Source organism: Solanum lycopersicum, chromosome 10, assembly GCF_036512215.1.
Source record: "Solanum lycopersicum chromosome 10, SLM_r2.1".
Taxonomy (NCBI): domain Eukaryota; kingdom Viridiplantae; phylum Streptophyta; class Magnoliopsida; order Solanales; family Solanaceae; genus Solanum; species Solanum lycopersicum.
The window spans coordinates 19,229,191-19,242,100 of record NC_090809.1 but is presented as its reverse complement, the minus strand read 5'-3'; the positions used below and the strand labels follow the sequence as shown (position 1 = coordinate 19,242,100).

The 12,910-nt window shown below is 28.4% G+C and overlaps 1 long non-coding RNA gene across 1 annotated transcript; it reads left to right on the top strand.

The window, feature by feature from the left end:
• Positions 1-4,944: 4,944 nt before the first annotated feature.
• On the top strand, positions 4,945-12,138 carry LOC104649526 (uncharacterized). The gene is made up of 6 exons (XR_743439.4): positions 4,945-6,927; positions 7,052-7,185; positions 8,597-8,660; positions 9,679-9,824; positions 11,757-11,808; positions 11,965-12,138. It is a non-coding gene; the product is annotated as an uncharacterized lncRNA (long non-coding RNA).
• The last annotated feature ends 772 nt before the right edge of the window (positions 12,139-12,910 follow it).

The window sequence follows — 12,910 nt, the reverse complement described above, 5'->3', positions numbered from 1 at the left end:
ATCGAAGAAAGATGGATTAAAAGAGAAGGAGTAGCACAAAACCCTCAAGCAAAGTGGTCAATAGAACATAGAATACAACATATAATGGAAATATTACAAGAAAAATGTACTAATTTACAAATACAAAAACAATTAAAGCAAAATGAAATGAATTTCTGTAAAGATATAATATATAAAACCCAAAATTATGATAAAAATCAATATAAAAAGAAAAAGTATAAGAAATATAACCCACAAAACAACAAGAGATATAATAAAAAAGGATATTTTCTGAGAAAATCTTCAGCAAGGAAACCATATTTGAATAGGGATAGACATGTTAGAAAATATAGAACAGATAGCAAATACTTGTCCTAAAAGATATAATGCTAAGACTAGAAATGCTCAGTTAGTATAAGAATTTAACGAAGTATTATTAAATATAGATGAATATATGTCAGATAATGAAAATATCTACTCTATAGTAAGTATTGATATAGATGAGAATAACAAAGAAGAAGATTCTTCCAATTCAGAAGGAGAAGAATTAATTAATGAAATAGGAATAGAAAATTTAAATATAGATGACTTAAAATTTAATATTATGAATATAATAGAATGTGAACATGATTTTTAAAAAGATACAGGATTAGACAGCAATCCATGTAATTGGTGTAAATGGTATCCAAGCAAATATAAAAGAGCTAAATATAATAAATGCTTTATAGAAGGATGTATAAGTTGTATAGAAAGACAATTAGGAATAATAACTCAGAAAAGTAAAGAGGTACATACAAATGAACCTCTAATAAATTTAAAAGTATTAGTATTACAAGCAAAAGTTAAAGAATTAGAAGAAAGAATAGTAAGATTAGAAAAATAAAAAAATGTTGAACAAGAACTACCACTAGATAATCAAGAATTAATGAATGAAGAATCTAATACTTTATTATGTAATGAAGATAAAAATATAAATACTGTTAAAATATTAGCAAAACTTCAAAGTGGAAAATATGAAATAGAGACTTTAGCATTAATAGATTCAGGATGCACCAAAAGTATTTTAAATAAAAAAAATTGTACCTCTAGAATTAATAAAGACATCCGAAAAACCACTTGCAGCTATGCAAATGGATGGAACACATAATATATATAGATACTACATGGGAAGCACAAATAAGTTTTTCAAATACTTGTTCAAAATTCTATAAACCTACCTATAAGATGGATAAGATATGGGTAAGAGATTTAGATATAAGAGTAGATTTTGTGTTAGGATTAGATTTCATACTATACAATAAAGGAGGAACTTTAATGAAAAAAGATGGGATACTTTTTATGAAAAACATTACTTATACTCCTGTCTTAACAGATAAAATTAATACTAAAATAAGACATAAAGAAAAATATTGTGAGAATTGTGAAAATAACACACAATGTACTAAAACAGAATGCAATACATTATATGAAAATATACTAGATATAGATAAAGAAGATGAAATAGTTAATAAAAACTATGTTCTAATAGAAATAGAAACAAAATTATATAATTTTAAGACAAAAATTCAGCAAATAGGACAAATAAAGAACCAACGAGATCTTGATAATATAGTAAAAATTTTAGATCGAATAGAAATAATTGGAGAAAACCTTTAAAACATTGGGAGAATAATCACATAGTATGCAAGTTAGATATAATACACCCAGAATATATAATAAAAACAGCCTCAATAGAAGCTACAAATCAAGATCAAGAACATTTTAAAATACAAATTAAAGAACTATTAGAATTAGGAGTAATAAGAAGATCTACTTCAAAACATAGATCTGCAGCATTTATGGTAAGAAATCATAGTGACATAGTTAGAGGAAAAGCTAGAATGGTTATAAATTACAAAAGACTAAATGAAAATACTAGAACAGACGGTTATAAATTACCAGACAAAACATAATTAATAAATAGAATCCAAGGAAAAACAATTTTTAGCAAATTTGATTGTAAGTCAGGATATTGGCAGATAAAAATACATCCAGATAGTATAGAATGAACAACTTTAACCTGTCCTGAAGGACATTTTGAATGGTTAGTTATGTCATTCGGGTTAAAAACCACACCTCCAATCTTCCAAAGAAAAATGGATCAAATATTTGGAGAATATAAAAAAATTGATTTAGTATATGTAGATGACATTTTAGTATTTAGTAATGATATAAAGAACACTTAGGACATTTACAAACATTTATTAGGCTATTTGTTAATAATGGAATGATAATTAGAAAAAATAAAATAGAATTATGTAAAAACTATATAAACTTTTTAGGAATTACTTTAGGAGAAGGAAAGGTTAAACTACAACCTCATATAGCTAAAAAAGCTCTAGACATGCCAGATAAATTAAATAATTTAAAAGATTTATAAAAATTTCTAGGTATAATTAATTATGCAAGACCATTTACTAAAGATTTAGGAAAAATGACAGGACCGTTATACTCTAAGACAGGAACTAAGGGACAAAGAAATTTTAATATTGAAGACATAAAATTAGTAAAAAAATAAAAGAAAAAATAAAAAATATTCCTGATCTTAATATGTCATTAGAATTAGACTATTTAATAATAGAGACATATGGAAGTTTGAGGGATGAGGTACAGTATTAAAATCAAGACCACATAAATACAGTTCTAAACAAGAAGGAAAAATATGTGCTTACCAAAGTGGAAAATTCAAAGAAAAGGGTAATAAAACTAGCATAGATGTTGAAATTTTAGCTGTAATATATGGTTTAAATAGTTTTAGAATTTTATGTTCTAAATAAACCAGAAATATTAATAAGAACAGATTGTGAAGGTATAGTAAAATTCCATCAAAAAATTAATGATAAAATTAGTAGTAGAAGACGATGGCTAAATTTTTTTAGATACTATATCAATTTATCATTCTATAATTTTTGAGCATATTAAGGGAAATGATAATAGTATTGCAGATCAACTAAGTAGATTACTGATCAAAGTGTAAATTTTACAGTATGAGACCACTACTACCAGACAAAGGTAAAAGGGTTCAACCTTCAACCTCAAATCTTGCAGACTCTTACAAACAGACAATGTTATCAAATTTGCATTTTAAACCTCTAGATAAAATTGATGATGTTAAGATAGAAAGACTGCAGTTTGGACAACAAAACTTAATAGCATACGAGCCGTATAACTGGACATTCAGACACTTATCTAACTGTCAACTAGACAAACAGCAAACATGCCTCATAGATAATATATGGATAACACATAATAAAAAAGACACTAAATATGTAATTGCTGTTTTAAATGCTTTAGGATATTATTTTACTAACAAAAATAAAGAAAATAGATTTAAATATTATGTGGTGATTCATGGTAAAACAAATGGTGTTTTTCAGACATGGATAGAAGTTTTAGACTCTATTAAAGGATTTCAAAAACCCATTTTTAAAAGTTTTAATGATTTTACAGAAGCTTTAGACTATGGTAGATGAATATTAGGGCCAAATTACTATATTTCTCAAGCCCTTAGACAAAACCCAGCTAAAACTCCACAACACAACATCCAAAAAGATACAGACAAAGTAGTATTTTGTGATCATTGCTCATCCATGATCGGAGCATTCAGAAGGCTAAATCTAAGAAATGAAGCTCTAATACAAGAAAATGTCAAGCTCAGGGAAAGACTCCAAAGAATGGAAAGCAAAGGTAAGACTAAACAAGATGTACAAACTCAGACAGATATACAGGGTTTTCCATCCCAAATAAAAATGGATGAAATGGGTGTGCATTCCCCACTGAATGTTAAGAAATACACTGTATCAGATGAAAATATAGCTATTCCGGTTCAAATGGTAGCCGGTAATGACTTCTCAAACCTGTTGATGGCTGTCACTTTGCCAAAAAGTGAAAAGGATGAAGGTTCATTTTCCAGAAGAAGGTTACCTCTTTCATTTAACCAGACTCTTAGACAAAAAATCAAAAAATCCCAAAAAAATAAAGATCTAAAATCTCTTATAACCCAAACCGTAGAAAAATTACTTAAGAAACAACAACAAAAAAAGATAAACTGGACTTAACAGAAGTAGCTATGACTAATAATGGAGGAATTTTCTACATAAGTCTAGATTTTATAATTTTCATTTAAATTCATCATAAAATCTTGACTTATGTAGAAAATTCCTCCATTATTAGTCATAGCTACTTCTGTTAATCCTATAATTGCCTTTTTTATGTCTGACCATCTATTATCATATATTGTAATTAATGTCTTTGTTCCTAAGTTTTTTCTAATTAATCCTTTAATTCCTATAACTATTAATCCTATATTCATTAAGTCTTTTTTAACATGTTTTATTTCTTTTACAGATTCAGAGTTTATGAGTGGTAAAGATACAAAAAAAATTCCTAATACTGATAATTGTTCTTCTCTATAATGTCTATATAGTTGAGATTTTGAATTTGTATTACACAAAACTTTTGGATTCAATAAATTTAATTGATTTTGTTGGAAGATTTGTATATCTTTATGTGTATCGATTATTTCTTCTAATTGTTGATTATTTTCTTCCTTTGTCTTTTTATTTAATATTCTTGACAAAAAACTATTGCTTATCATATTTTGGGAGTAACTTGGTCTTGGTCTTTCTTATCTTTTATCTCTTGGTCTAGTTGGAAAAATATCCATTTTTTCTGTTTTTTTATTGTTTTTTCTTTTTGAGGAGTAATTTCTATTTTATTTAACTTTTCTATTAATTCTTCTATTCCAGTTGTGTTTATATTTTTATCTTCTACTTTTTCTTTAAAGTTTTTATCTATCTTATTATGTAGTTGTAATAAAAGTGATATTATTATATTGTTATGTTGTATAATAATATTAGCTGATTTTGAAGATGGACTAAAATCTTTATAATCTGATGGAAGGGGTATTCTTTTTTCTATTAATTTTATCGCTTCTCTATTTGTCTCTGACTCTACTAAATCTATCATAAAAGAACTATTTCTTTTATTGATGCTAATTCTGTCTTTATTTCTTGTATTTTTATTATCAATGTATTACTAACTTCTTCTTTAGATTTATTTTTTAACTCGTTTAATTTTTTACTTAAATCTACTCCTTGTTCCTTGAGATAATCTAAATTATTTTCTATCTTACTAAAGAGTTGTTTTTGTTTATTTTGCGTTTCTTCTTGTTCACATAATATTTTTATAATTTTGTTGTTTGATTCTTTTATTTTTTTCACTGAGATTGATTATTAAATCTATCAAAGTATTATACTTAGCGTCTTCTGTATGTAAGCAATGATTTCTGTTATCAAAGTTATACTTAATTATATTGTCTGATTTTAATCTTTGAAATCTTTTTTCAATATTGATTTGTAAGTCTAAGTATTCTATACTTTTTAATGAAGCTATTGTTACTATTGTTATCTTATCCTAAAGTAGTTGGGTAATTATCTTTATAAAAAAAATTTATTCTTTTATTATAGCTATCTATAGCACGACTAATTCCTTATAATTCCCATTTTAAAGCATTTATATATTCGTCGTTATTTCTTTCAATATAAAAATTTTTTGGTATAAAAAATTTGTTTTCGTATATATATATATATATATATATATATATATATATGCTTCTATTGATGTTTCTACTCTTTGTAATCTTTTTATCTCTATATAATAGCCAATTATCAAGTCTTATTCTTAAAGCAAATGGAAGATTTTTCATGAAGTATTTTTATTGAAAAATTTCTAGATATAAGATGTCTTATTAGTTTTTGTTCTAATATTTTAGCTAAAAAAATATATAATTTAATTTATTAGTTATTTCTTTTTTAGAGCCTGTTGTTTTTAGGTCTTTTAATAATATATCTGTTTTACATATAAATCTAGTAATTCTCTTTTAACTTTTTTATATTCTTTTGTATTTTTATAAGGTCTTCTCATATATTATCCTACAGAATTATAGTAATAAGGATTGTTTTACAAAAGTTGACTAATTCATTCTTTGCTTGAAATTTGTTGTAATGTGGTTAGAACTGATTTATATAAGCATGATATTGAATATAAATTAATTTTTCGCTATTTGTAATGAAGCATGTGATTTTATACCATAATAAGTTGTAGAATTATCTTCTACTTTCTTATTGTGTTGTGAAACTCTTGATTATGTGAAACCGATGTTTTCTTCTTCATTATATGTTAATAATATGGTTATGATATGTTAAGTGGAGTCTCTATTCTTGGAACACTATAGTCTACAGCCACACTTATTCTGGACTACACTTGTAAAGTGTTGCCTAAAGTAGTTTTTGAAACAGTTTTAAAGCGTAGCCAAAATTTTTAACCTTTAGCTATGATAATTTTGGAAACACTTCAAAAGTGTACTCTTTAATGGTATAGGCTACACTTTACAAGTGTTGTTACAATATAAAATAAATGACTACAACTATTTACCTGTTGGCCACACTTCTTAAGTGTCCTTTGTTTTAATTATAAAAACAACACATTAAAAGTGTGGCCTTAAAGTTTTCACTAAAATATAATATTCCCTCTAACATTTTCAGTTCTCCCTCCCATTTTTATTGGCTAAAAAAACTTATTAATAAAAAATTAATAATCGATAAAACTTTTTTCTTCTCCAGGGTCCAGAACACGCTTTACTCTTTCTCTAAAAGGTATTTTACTCTTTCTCTAGAAGATAAATCGAAGAGCTCAACTGATGATGGATGAATTAAGCTGATAATAGAAGAGTTAAGCTGAAGATCGAAGAATTGTGTTGAAGATTTCTTCGATACCTGCGATTCTCTTCTCCAGAAAAAGATTATTTTGAAGAGTTGAAGATAGAGATAAAGATCGAAGAACATAAGAGGGAAAGCTGAAGAAATAAGAGCTGAGCTAAATTTTTCTCCAATACGAATTTCTTTAAGGGTAAGTATGATTCTGTCAAGCTTAAGAATCATACGCCAATATTCCTTCGTATTATCTACTAATCATCTAGTACTAAAAATAATGTTCTTTTCAATTGATTGAATTTTTGTTTTTTGTTTAAAAGGAATCGATTACTTTGGGGTTTTAAAGCTTAAGTTCTAAAGTAGGGAAGAAAGTCTCGAAAATCATGTACGTCAAGGTGATCCCAAGGCATATCAGCAAACGAGAAAGAGGAAATTACTACTCGAAAACATCTGAGTAAGTTATCAACACATCTGTAAGTTGGTTTGATAGCAAATCAATTGGTTTGAAAGTATATGTAAAATTTTAACTCTCTTTGGATGTACAAAAATTTTTAATTGAAGGTGAAGAATCTGAGCTCCATTGATGTTTCCCACTGTCAATATAAATTACTACTCCCTTTTTATTTCAGGGACAGAACTATTTGAAGTGTTTTTTTGGAATTTATCATCTAAGAGTTTCTATTTTTTATGTCTAGATTTATTGTGTGGGCTAAGATGTTTCACTTATGGGTTTAGTTTTCTTATGTATTGATGTGTTTTGCATTGATTTCGGGGTTCCTGGCTTGTAGTAGTATTACGCATCAGATGGTTCTTCATGGTGGGCATTATCCAATATTTAAGTATGTTAATTTTATATTTCCTTAGATTGATAAGATGATTTTGGCTGAGATTAGTCAAGACAAGGTAGGTTACCTTGTACTCATTTAGTATTCACTAATTTATCTTTTCCGAAATTATTTTTTTAGAAGTATGTTACTGCTGCTTTTCCTTGACAAGTTTATGAAACATGTGCATCTTAAATTTATGTCTTGGAAGCTTCTTCAGTAGTGTAAAATATTTGAAAAAGATTGGAAGTAGATTTATTTGTACAAGACTTACTCTCATTGCCACTGAGAAGTACTCCTAACCATTGTATAAAGTCTTGAATCCTCATGCTAGTTTTTCTATTATACACTATGATTAATGATTGTGAGGTGTTTCATTACTCTGATGGTTGAGTTCGTTGAAATGTGGAAATGATGGATGTGTTTAATGTTAAATTTATTACATGTGAGGTGATTTTACTTTTTGGTATGACTTAAAATCTAGTATCAAAATATGATAGTTTTTGCTCCTTTTTTTTTTTGGTGAGGCAAAAAACTTAAGGTATGAGCTTTTTGGATTAGAAGTAGTTTTATTTTTGTCATTTTTTAAGTTCAGACTTAATTTCCTTTTAGCCACATGTGAAGTTCCAAATTTGTTTACCAAAAGTAAACTTCAGAATTATTATGTAGTTTTTTATTTCATGAAGTTTCAAGAATTTTAAGTAATTTCCTTTGTGTTTTCTTACGTAGAAGCATTGATGTAAAGGTAATTTTTGCTATTGGAGATTACATTAACATACAGGCACATGCATGTATTGGAGGCAACGACGTGGGTGAACATATCAGAAAGCTAGAGCATGAAGTACACTTAGTCTCTGGAAGCCAGGAAGAGTCTGTGACATGATTAGAAGGAGAATTTAACAACTAGGGCCATAAAATAATTGATTCTTATAAGTTTATGGCTTTTTAAATTCATATTTATCTTTCTTGTTCATTCTTTTTTCAGCTGATTGTTATTCAATTTAAATATTTGAGATCTTACTCTACTTCTAATTTTTTTAGGATGAATCCGACAAGGTGTTTACCCGCAGTTTTAAAGATAAGATATCTTCCACCAGAGCTTCAAGTGAGTTGTGTGTTACTCTAAATGCATAAAAAAAACTTATATTCTGGCTTATTAGATGATTATTTGTACAAGAAGTTACAGTTCAAAATGATTGAGTTATATCACAAATATTCATCTAGAACTTGTTCATAAGCTATTAACTATTGGTGTGCGGCTACCCACCAGTGAAACACATACATTGTGCAACTCCTCACTGATCCATCAATGATCGCACTTTGTTGGTAATGTTGCTTGAATTTCCATGCTTGTGCATGGCCTATTATGAAGCTTATAGAGTCTCTATATATTCTATGTTTGAATTTGCTTTTTTTGTTTTTAATTGTGTGATCAAGTAGCTTAGACATTCTAGAATCCAGTTTCCTTGCATGTTTTGTACTCCCTTTTTTTTTAGGTATAACCGAGAAATGATATCATCTTGTTGATTTGCTTTCTTTGGATAGACTCTTCTATGGTGTTTGTTATGTATAATTTCTTGTTTTGTAGAGGAAAAGAGATTGTTGTGCCCTTCCCACCAACTACAAAATTTAACTTAATTTTTTTATTAGACTCTCCTCCTTAAGTTTTAAGTACTGGACAGATCTTTGTTCCCTCTCTTTCTGTCTCACTCTTTCTTTACCCAAGTAAAAAAAACGTTTAACAAAGATAACATATATTGACTCTCCAGGTTGTACTGATTTATGCCACTCTTTTAAATGAAATTCTTCGTTTTATAATTTGCCTTCTGGAAAATAGTGTGTTGTTCCCTCCATTCAGTGCACCCAAAGATATACAATCCATATCCTAACTTATTACATCTTCCGAAAGGAAACTGTCAAGGAAAAAGTAGCTCGACAAGATGTTACGACGATTACACTTCTTGATGTTGGTACTAAACCAAGCAAGCTTATAACAAATTATTTCATTCGTCCTATTTCAGAAGAAAGAATTTATTTTCTAATTACTAAGATATAAAGTTGTAATTCTTTATACCTCTCTTTTGCAATATAATTCTTAAAGTATATTGTTTACATCATTGCAGGATGTTTTCACATACTTGAGAAGAGATTATTATCAATGGTTCCTCAACCAATTCAATTTAAATCGAAAGACCTCTTCAAACAACTATATTTCAAATGTTTATAGCTGAATCAGCACAAAGAGAAACAAAGAAAATAGCATCAGCTCGTAAGGCATTCTCCTTTTATTTCAAAATTGTTTTCTTACGATGAATGCTTTGTTTGTGTTTCACAATAGGTTTTCCTGTACACGAGGGATTTCTGATTTTGTGATGAAATTACACAGAATGCAGTCTTACAGACTTGTGGAGTCCACAGTCTCATCCTAGATACTACATACTATAATTCCAAGTATTTAGATTGTTAATTCATTCTTGGTTATGAAATCAAATAACCTATCAAAAATTATGTAATTGGTGTATATTTTAGGTAGTAAACTCAATATATGGTTATTTATTTTGAGTAGCATGCCCTTGCCATAGAAGAAAACACTTTTATAGAAATTCTCTAGAATAATTATGTCACATAAATTATTATCTAGATTGGCTATATGAATTCCCTATATCCACTCCCCCCAAAAGAGAAGTCTATATTATTAAATTTTTTACCATTCGTGGTACCATTAGAAATATCATTACTTCTTAAAGAAGTCTAGCAGGAACAAGATATTTTTCCAAAAAACAGAGTTGTTGTTCTGATTTGTTTACATTTCATGATACCCATAAGTTCATTACAATAATTTTTTTATAGGAAACTTCTCATCTCTATTACATATGTTTAGTGATTTCATACAAGAAGATTTGTGCCTTTCTAATTGGATTAGTATTTCGGATGTCATACATATGTTGGTTATTAGTTTTGTTTCGCTTCTTTTTTCTAAAAGAAATTACTACGAGTATTATGAAGTATGACTTGCTGGTTAATATCCATCCAGAACTAACTCTAGTTACGGCATTAGTGTTCATCTTTTCCCTGCTAACTGTAGTGAGATCAGGGAGTGTTGTTTTCAGCTTTTGATTTCAGACAAAGCTGATTTTTTGTGAAATATAGAAAAAGAGGAAGGATGACATTACAAGTGCATTTTAGAAACATGTTAATAGTGGGGTAGTGACTAGTGACAATATCCATAGACCTCAACATTGTGTGTCTCGGGGGAGGTTATGTGATACTTCCGTATAGTTTTGCTGGTAAAACTTGTTGAATGCTTGTCGTAGTGTATGCCTCTGGCTATATGCTATGATCTACATATTATTTCATTTGTCCTTTTTCGGAGAGTAGGAAAGTTTGTGTTACTGATAGGGTGCAAACGGAGGTCGAAGAACTTGTTCAAATGCTTCCCGTAGGAGAAATCAGAAGAAAACTCCAGCCAAAATTACAAAATCTAAAGACATTCCCATGTAGTTCTTTATACCAGGAACACCATTCTGAGTAGTAAGTACCCTAAATGTAATCTGACTTTTACGTGTGCTTACTATTTTGCTTTTCAACAATAAAATGTATTCTGACTTTTATGTGTGGAGTTGTAAATTTACAGTGATGATGACATCTCATTTTGGGGTAGCATTTCTTTCAAGGCTAAATGTTTAGAATTTAATAGAGTAATTGAAGTTCAACTTGGTATGTGAAAATCAATGATGATGTAATATGTTTCTTCTCAAGTAAAGACAAGTTTTCAGCTATTTTATTTTGTCAAAGTTACATATTTGGTTGAGTTTGTCACTGAAATATGAGAACTTACACCCGTATTAGGGATTGGAAGGCCATCAGGGATTTCTCAGCTATCAAAAGAAAATCTGATCTATATTTGAACTAGTTTGTGTGCATCTTATCCCCTACTCGATAAGCATATCTTTCTAGATCCAAGTGAAACTTATTAATACCTAGTACTCACTTTAAGATGATGATGTGAAAATGACTATGAATGAAGAGAAACCATAGCTTGTCTCACGCCCAAATTTTAACTGTTAATTATTGAATGAATATACAAAATGTTTACTATGTTAGGTTGTTATATTTGTGTAATTTAGATGTTTACACTAGTTGCTTCATCCTAACATTGTTCACTTTCGTTCTCTCTAACTTCATCGTATAATTGTGGCAGATGTTCTAAAGTTCTTTTTCACCACTTTTTGCTTAAATTCAATCAAATGTTGGTATGTTTCTCTTTTTGATACACTTAATTTGACTTTTTAGTGGATTTTGTTTTGATGACTGCAAATAGTATAGGAAAAATGTGTCTTTTATAAACATTTTCTAGTTAACAATATTATTTGTAGTCATACATCTTACATGTGGTTTAATGTCCTAAGGAATTAGAGCATGAATGAAGCAAGGAGCTCAAATATATGGAGAATCGTGTGACTGATGAAGACTTCTTGAACAATTTTTATTAATTTTATTTTGGTTTTGTGAAATTAATTACAAATATATATATTGTAATATTGATTTTTAGTAATTGTATTCGAGTCAATATACTTTTCATATATGCATATTATAAATTAGTCCTTAGACTTAACTAATTAAGATATAACTGTATAAGGGGAAGATCAGAAATATCCAAAAAAAAATATATGGCATATAGATATGTTAAAATAATATTTATAGCCTATATAACATTGCCACACCTTATGAGTGTGGTTGTAGAAATTTATTTGTGTGGCTTATTTATCTCAAATTGTGCCAAATAAATTAAAAAACACAACAATTAAAATGTGTAGCTTGAGAGGAGGTAAGAAATGCTACGTTTTGTAAGTGTGACCTATGATAGTAACGGCCACACTTGATAAATGTATCTTGAGGTCATGAAAAGTGTAACCATATGATGTTCTAAAAGCGTAGCCTTTATAGCTTTTAGGTAACACTTTTGAAGTGTAGCATTTAAAGTAACACTTAATTTGTAGAATGTTATGGGCTTTTGATTCATGTATATATTATGATTGATTGGTTTATAGGTTGTTTCTATTTGATCAACTGAGTATTGAATGTTCTTAGATTTATTTAGTATTAGGCTTATTGAATTGATATTGACTCAAGGCTTATGAATTCTAATATAGTTTCTATGGGCTATCCATTGATGTGATAATTGTAGTAAATTGATATCTAGGTTGTATTAGATTTATGAGTATGTAATGGTTTGACCTAGTTTCATTGATTATTAATATAATTGTATTGAATTATTTGTTATGTCCATGGTTAAGGACCTTATGATATCGAATTGGATGAGTTAGCCTTGAAATCGAAATGGTAAGATGGAGT